Source organism: Microtus pennsylvanicus, chromosome 22 (assembly GCF_037038515.1).
Source record: "Microtus pennsylvanicus isolate mMicPen1 chromosome 22, mMicPen1.hap1, whole genome shotgun sequence".
NCBI classification, from domain to species: Eukaryota; Metazoa; Chordata; class Mammalia; order Rodentia; family Cricetidae; genus Microtus; species Microtus pennsylvanicus.
In genome coordinates this window covers 23,217,895-23,226,608 of record NC_134600.1, presented here as the reverse complement: position 1 = coordinate 23,226,608, position 8,714 = coordinate 23,217,895, and positions in this window count along the sequence as shown.

Below are 8,714 nucleotides of genomic sequence, written 5' to 3'. Positions count from 1 at the left end.
TATAGATTTTAGTATTGTTTTGATTTTATTGTAACTGTGCTCTGGTTCTTCTTATTTATTCTATGTGTCTTTTATATCACCTATCTTGATCCCATTCATTTCCCAACCCTTCACATCTGCCCTCTGTGCTAACCTCCCTCCCCCCGCCAAATAAAACAAAATTTATGAGAAAAAAAGAAAAACAAAGGGGGAAAAATTAAAATCCTGTCATGGAAGGTGAAGTGTGACCCACTGAGTCACGCTTGAAATCCCTTTGTTTGTATATCTTTACTTGCAAGTGTTTGTTGCAAAAAACAAACAAAAAAAAAAAAACATTGGTCTGGTTAGAGGCCTCTGGTTTCTTCTTCACCATTGATGCTGGGCCCTCACTAAGACTCTGCTTGCGTAGCCTGTTGTAGCTCTGGTTGTGGAGATCCTACAGCTTTGGGTTGGTGGGTCAGGTCCCTTCACATGCTCCAGCAGATCATAGATGGGGTGGATATTGGGGTGGGCCAAGTCCTCACCCTGGTTCTGGGCCTGGGCTTCTACCAGGACTGTTCTACATAGAGACCTTACACTGAGATGTGTATTGACTGCAGCTGTAGTCTCAGCGCTTGGGAAGTAGAGGCAGGAGGATCAGAAACCCAGTCAATCCGGGAGAACGTGGATAGAACCCTTGGAAGGAGCAAAAGGGGGAAGTCTTCTCTTTTAGAGCGTGTAGGAAGGAGACAAATGAAATTCTTCGTTATCACGCTAGAGTGAAGGACAGATGTGAGATTCTCACATACAGCCACACAATCTCCCTTTGGAAAAGACAAAGTCCATCCGGGTCACAGCGTTGCCTCACTGTTCATAAAGAGAAGAGGGTGAGAGTTCAAGGTCATCTTAGCCTGCACGTCACCTTGTCTTAAAAAAAAAAAAAAGCCAAAGTAAATAAATAAAAGAAAAATTACACCAAGCTGCTTTTCTGCTGCAGTGCTCCCTGTATTCCAGAAAAAACAAAATTTATTCAAATTCATTGACACACTTATATGCTTTTATATGCTTATTTTATGTCATTCAGAGAAATGACGATTGTCATAGATATGGAATCATTAGACATTAAAAAAAATTCTTTAGTTTTATTTAATTCTGATTTTGACTCGTTAGCATCTCAATGAATATAACTGAAAGATTTTGAACCACAGTACTTACAGCTTCTGGGACTAAAAATCCCTGGCTTCTAGGATGAGGTAAAGGACAGGCAGGTGTGGGTTTGAAGCTGATGTGTGGATCTGCCGCCCTGCGCAGCTCCTTTCAGCATCCCATAGGAGCGCCACTGCAGTAACCAGGGGCGCCACAGTAACCAGGGGCACTGACAGGCTAGCTCAGAGGAAGATGATTTCATCCTTGTCTGGATTTCTGTGAGAATTAGAAAAAGATGTTTCCTTCTCCAGGCAGATGCCGCCAGACCAGGGCTAATGACTTGACAAGCGGACTTCACGTTGGATTCAGACTGCATGACCCCACATTGAATGCCTTGAACAGTGGACAACCGGGGCTTTCCGAACTGACAGGAAATGGCTCGGGAGCCTGTGGTAAACGAGAAACAATTGCGGCAGCCCCAAGCTGAAACTCGTTTATTACCATTAGAAATTTATCACAAGCTCTTACTGCGTCTACTGCTCCGGAAATCACAAGAGAAAAGGGATTGTGATCCACGTGTGTGGCACCTTGAACCTCTTGAGCTTAAAAGATTCCAGACATCACGTGAAAGCCAGAGAGGGTGGAGGTCAAAATGCTGCATTCAAGGTCATGGTTTTTAATCTCTTGGCACAGCCACAACACTGGTCAGTACACACATACCAAGAGTACCCGCATAAATCCTTTTAGGATCCTATTCTAATTTCCAATAAAGAAGATTACATTCTAGGGTGGGGGGGAACCCTCCATACTTCTAAGGATGTGTTTGGTAGAATTTAGGAAAAGAGAGTAAGTTACTAACCTTTTCCTTGCCTCTCCTCCAGCTCAAACTGAGATCCTAAACTATCAGACAAGATCCAAATAAGCCAGGAGGGGGCTCCTTGGACAAAGAGTGTGGAGAAGCAGGAAGGCAGCCAAGACTGAAACATCCGGTACTATTTCCTGCTCCAAGGGAACCTTGCAAGCTGTGTGATCTTTTTCGCATAACATTGCAAGCAAATCCTGTATTTTGGCATGTATTTTCTTATTGAGTCCATACAACAATTCCATGAAATTAATCATGGATACATTCACACAGCTTGCGAGGGACAGAGCTTTCACAAACCAGGACCAGGGTAGTGAACATCCTGCTGACCTCCCAAATCTTCTCGAAAATCCACAAGTTAGGCTGCAGCCCCCAGCAACTATGCTCTGAAATGTCGTGGGTTGGGGTTTTATCTTATTCATTTGGGGAAGTACACACCTGACAAGTGTGGAGGGTAGAAGACAACTTGCAAGACTTGATTTTCTCCTTCTGTCGGGTGTGTCGAGGGGATTGAACTCAGGTCTTTGGGCTTGGTGGCAAGGGCTTTACCTACTGAGCCGTGTCCCAGGCCCCTGAAATGTTTTTTAACATCTGAAGCCCATTGAGATTTTAGGCGTTCCTAACTGTGTCATTGCCAAGCTTTCTTGTGTGACTTTCAAGACATCCTACCAGGTTTCAGGAAAGGAACTGCAAGTGTTTCCCAGTAACGCAGCCACATCTTGGTTCCCACTAAAACTCCATCTGTAGGTTTCCAGACTCCACAAGGGGCTTGGAGCAGCAGGAGATGGAGGAGCCACTGAGGACCAGGCTCCTTTCTCCTGGGGTCTGAAGGCAGATGCTTCCCCACCCCTTCACCCCTCACCCCTGCCTCCCCGTGTCCATTATTTCCCTGTGCCTTGTGCTGAATGATCCTATTTGTTCCTGAGACTTAGTGACCTATGCAGGAAATTAGATAACGCTTCTCATTTAATATTTTAATACTTGATAAGGAAATTTAGTGTTATTAGTAGGAGAGGGAGTGACTCCCTAGAACCTATGAAGTTCAGCCTCTTGGTTTGTTCAGAGGAAGGGCTATTCACTGTGTCGAGGACTTCAGAACTTGAACAACCAGAACCACACTTTCCCCGGCGCTTTTGAGAGTACGATGAGGCTTTGAAAGAACATGGCCTGTACAGGGGCTTCTGTTACACTAATTTCTTCTGTTAGACAGTGAAAAAGCACAAGACACTGCCTGCGCCTGGTCGTTAAGGCAGAGCACTAGACTCTGCCAGGTCGAAGGATCGTGTGGAGTTCATCAGCCGCCGTGCAGACGTAAACCTCTGCGGAGTACTGACGCGCCACCAGAAGGAAATGGCTGTGCCCTGTCTGTGCCCCTTGGGCCATTACTAGAAAACCCTCATTTGTAGCTAACCAAAGTTTTCCTATTTGTGCTTCTCTCTGTTTTCCTCGGTGCCTCTGTTTAAGTTAAGAGAAAAGCAGTAATTTTTTTTGCCTTGTTTTCCCCCAGATCTCACAGACTGATATATCTGTAAAACAAAAACCTCCCAAATGTCCATACAAAGTTCCAAGCCGTTTCTGTCTTTACCGCAGTAACAATCACTGCACAAAGCTGCGCCATCTGCAAGAAGGTGCCCAGAGGGGGTCCAACCCGGCTCACTTCACCCGGAAGTCTCTCCTGAGACACGGGCTTGGTGAATATGGTTTATTCTGGAAATGAAATCATCGAGTGTTGGGAAGAGAACACAAAAGAGACAGAGCAGTGAAGGAATACGGTTTCAAGCTGGTCACTCCGGTCAGCCACTGGTAGAGCCCAGTTCCGCCAGGAAACTCGGAGACAGAGTCAGATTGTAACCCACAGCTGCCTCCACAGAGGAGAGAACAAAATGGTTTTTCGTCTACCAAATCCTGGCTCATCACTGAACAAGAAAAGCTTCCAGAGCCTTAACTTTCCAGGACCCCTGAACTTCTCTCTGTACTCACGGTACAAACCGTGGTCAGGAGAGACAGCCAAAGGCAAGCTCTTCCAGGTTCCACTCATATATTCAAACCATAGAGGCCAGCGGTTTCCACCCGGAAAGAAGCTGGTATTGGCCTAACACCCCAAATTTCATCTTCCAGTAAAGAACGGTGGAGGTGGGAATGAGATCCAAGGAGGGGCCCGTGTTCTGACTCTTTCGGGATGCCTAAAGACGGAAATTGAGTATACCACGCTGCCCACCATACAGAGGAGTGCACACTACATGTTGAGGGTGGGGACCTTCATCCCGATGCCCTGATCTTGGCTACGCAAACTAGAACACCCTGGTGGAGAGAAACTGGACAACATACTTGGAAATTAAAAAATGCACAGTAAGTTTTGACCCCAGAGACCATCTCCCAAGAATTTATCACACAGATACTCTTGCAAGTTTAGAGAGAAAAACACCCTTTGCTGCTTCCATGAATGAAACCATTGTAAGTAAAATGTAGAACAGGGCCAGCAATCCGAACTTTTCCTGTGGGTCTAGCTAAGCAAACTACAGTGATTTTTTTTTTAAACCAAACAGGACTCAAAATAGCTATCTGAGACAAACAAGAGGTCTTTTAAATAATATTTTTCATATATATTCATACACACACAAACATATATATATATATGAAGATCCATTCAGTGTGGTTGGTATCATTCCATGGGCTGGAGTCCTGAGTAGATAAAAATAAGAAAACAAGCTAAGTACCAGTTTTACCCTTCTCTGATTCCAAACTCAAACACCTGGGACCAGCTCTGGCTCCCATGTCTTCCCCACAGTGATGGAAACAGAACTCATAAACTGTGACCCAAACGAAGCCATTCTTTCCTTAACTTGCTTTCACCAGAATTCTGTAACAGAAGCAAGACAAAGAACTAATATATAAATCTTTATTTAGCCCAAGGGTATAAACTAAAGTAACAGTGAGGTATGGTGTTGTTTGAACCCACTTTCCTTCCTTGTTTCCTTCCTTCCTGCCTTCCTTCCTTCCTTCCTTCTTTCTTTTTTGTTTTATTGTGTTGTATTGTGCTTTGTTTTGCTGTTGTTGTTTTTCCTTTTATTGAAAATAAATTCTTATCTCATACAATACAACCCCTCCCTCTTTTCCTACCAGTTACCTCCCGCCCTTCCAGATACACTTCCTGTTTCTCATTAGAAAAGAACAGGTTTCTACCAGGTAGTGGTGATGCACACCTTTAATCCCAGCACTTAAGGGGCAAAGCCAGGTGGATCTCTCTAAGTTCAAGGCCAAACTGGTCTACAAGAGCTAGTTCCAGAACAGACTCCAAAACAACAAAGCAACACAGAGGAGAAACCCTGTCACAAGAAAAGAAAGAAAGAAAGAAAGAAAGAAAGAAAGAAAGAAAGAAAGAAAGAAAGAAGAAAGAAAAAAAGGAAGAAAGAAAGGAACAGGCTTCCAAGAGACAACAACCAACCATGGGGGAAAAAAATCATAATTAGATGAAACAAAACTTGAAGTTGGACATGGCAACCCAACAGGAGAAAAAGAGTCCCAAGAGCAGGCACAAGAGTCAGAGACTCACTTGTTTTCACAGTCAGGAGTCCCATGAAAATACTAAGCTGATAGCTATCGTGTATATGCAGAGGGCTTGGTATAGAATCCTGTACGCCCCGGGCTTGCTGCTTCAGTTCTGTGAGCTCACACACACCTTGCTAGCTGACACAGAGGGCCTTGCTCTCCTGATGTCCTCCATCCCCTCTTGCTCTCCCAATCTTCCTGCCTCCTCTTGCATGGAATTCCCTATCTCTGAGGGGAGCAATTTAATGCAGACTTCCATTTAGAGCTGACTGCTCAAAGGTCTCTGTGTGTGTAATGTTGGCATCCACTGCAGGAGGAAGCCTCTCTGGTGTGACCAGATAAGGCACTGATCTATGTGTGCAGCAGAATATTATTAGGAGTGCACATATTAATACTAGTCATGTTTTCTTTTACCCTAGGTCTCTGGGCTATCAAATCTCCGGTTCTTGGTAAAAATATCAACTGTGGGTTCCCTCTTGTGGAACAGGCCTTAAGTTAAATCAGATACTGGTTGGCCACTCCCACGAGTTCTGTGCCACCATTGCCCTAGGATATTTGGCAGATAGAACAGACTGTAGGCCAAAGGTTTTGTGGCTTGGTTGGTTCTACAGTTCTCTTTCAGTAGCCTCCAGAGGACCTTCCCTCACCAGAGACTAGAACATCAGGCTGAACACTCGCTGTAAGCACCAGCTCAGCTTCTCTGTTTTCAATGAGTTGTATTGGTGTTGTCCTCCCCAATGGAGCCCCTGCTGTCAGTGTGTGGGGAACAACCCATTCATTGTCTTAGTAACAGCTGAACTGTTGGGGGATGCTCACAGGACCCCCCCAGACCAAAAACTCAATTAAATGCTACTGGAAGCCTCCCATGGTGACAGAAGGTGGCCAGTTCCGACTCCCATTACTAGGAGTCCTCGTTTGGATCACCTTCATAGATTCCAGGAAGTTTCCAGTCACTGAGTTTACACACACACACACACACACACACACACACACACACACACGCACACACACGCACACACGCGCACACACACACACACACACACCTCCAAGGCTCCTCCAATTCCAGCTATTCAAGACAGATGAGAGGCCCTTTTATTTTAAGCAATTTATTTGGAAATGACTCCAAAAGTATACATTAAGTTTAAAAAGATGTGCAATGGTCTATAGTACAACTCCTTCTGTATTGTGTAGTTTCTTTCATTGTTTTGCATTTTTCTTTGTTTTTGAGATAGAGTCCAGCTATGTTGCTTGTGGCAGTCTCACAATGTGCTTTTAGCTGCCAAATGAAGCCTGCAAGAATTGAAAAGATTCATATCCAAACAGGGTAGGGAAGTAAGAACTGGAAGAGGAAACAGTACGCTCTTTTTTTTTTTTTAGCTTCATAATTATGTGATTGTTATACAGCTCACATGGTTGTTAAAAAATTGAATTTTAAGTTTGGAGGTGTTGGTGACACATACCTTTAATCCCAGCACTTGGGAGGCAGAGGCTGATGGATCTTTGAGTTCAAGGCCAGCCTGGTCTACAAAGACAGTTCCAAGACAGCCAGGACTACATAGGGAAACCCTGTCTCAACAAATCAAACCAAAAGAGAACTTAGTTCCAGAGGTAACCATTGCATCATCTCCCATCTAGAGAACTTAGTTCCAGAGGTAACCATTGCATCATCTCCCATCTAGAGAACTTAGTTCCAGAGGTAGCCATTGGCATCTGCCATCTAGAGAACTTTGCTCCAGCGGTACCCATTGGCATCTCCCATCTAAAGAACTTAGTTCCAGAAGTGGCCATTGGCATCATCTCCCATCATCTAGCTTTGTTCCCATCCACACTGAACCTGTTGGATCTTCCTTCTGTAAAATCATCTCCAAATCTTTCACCAGAATGCTCTCTCTTCCTCAGGTCTCTCACAAACAATTCAGGTTCATTTAAAATACAGTTCTGGGGTCAGCAATGTGACTCAATAGATAAAGATGGCTGTCACCAGCCCTGATCACCTGAGTGGAATCTCTGGGGCCCAGCACAGCCGGAGAGAGCTCTCATCATGGGAGGTCCTCTCTCCTCCACACACCTTAGCTGTTCTGTGTGCACACAAACACACACTTTAGGTAAAGAAATAGTTTAAAGAGAAAAAAAAGGTAAATAAAATCTAGCTCACTGAACTAAGCCTTGAGCTCGGGATGAGATGTAGCCACATGGGAATACCATCCAGTCATGGCTGCCTTACACTGGATGATGCCTCAACTCACAGAGCCTAAACCTTCACTAGTTTTCTTGTTTCGTTTCTGTTTCTATGTTAGATAGCCATGATAGTCACGGGCTGTCAAGAGCACATCAAGTAACAAAACTAAATTCTTTTCACATTGAAATCTTAAGTCCATTTCCTTGGCAATTGTCCCACGAGCCCACCTCAGCCTCCCTCTGCCACCAATACCACCTATATGAATCATCATTAATATTTTCCAACTTAAATTCAAATCACAAGTGAATAAGAACTTCATTATCTTTGCAATAACTCAACAAATCTAGAGGGCCCTAAAATATAGTTAATTGTAAAAAATTCACCCCGTGAATATTGAACATTAACTCATGGGAAACAACAACATATTCTAGAGCCCATCTCAGAAACTTGTATTATTAATTCAATTTTCCAAATATTTGTTTCCTAACCATTCTTAACTATGACCCCCATATCTTTATTTTTAATATTGATAGCGAATGTAGATATGTTTTTATCCATAATCTACAACTTCAACTGTGATATCCCATAGCCTGGATGAAGCCAACAGACTGTCCTATCTTAAGAGCTCATCCCATGGATGTGGACACTGAAACCTGGGGGTGGAGTGGCCCTTCCAGGTCTCATGGCTATGTAGTAACAAGCAGAATTAGGCTGCAGTTGGCTTGATTTCCCCAGATTTTTCTGCTCTTCTTGGATTCCATGGAAAACAAATTGGTTGTAGATCAAAATCTGAAGGCTCCAGAGGACAGATGGATCAGAAGCAGACAAATCCAGCCATGGAGAGGGTGCTTTTCAGATGGTACCCGGGGCTTCACTTCAAACAAATCAAGAGACTACAGGACAACACCCAGCAGTGTGTCTAAGCTGTGGTCACTGAGGTGCTAATGATGAATGACATTTTTAACTTCTTTTACATCCTCTAATTAGAATAACATTTAAATTCCTAGTAGACGTTTTAAG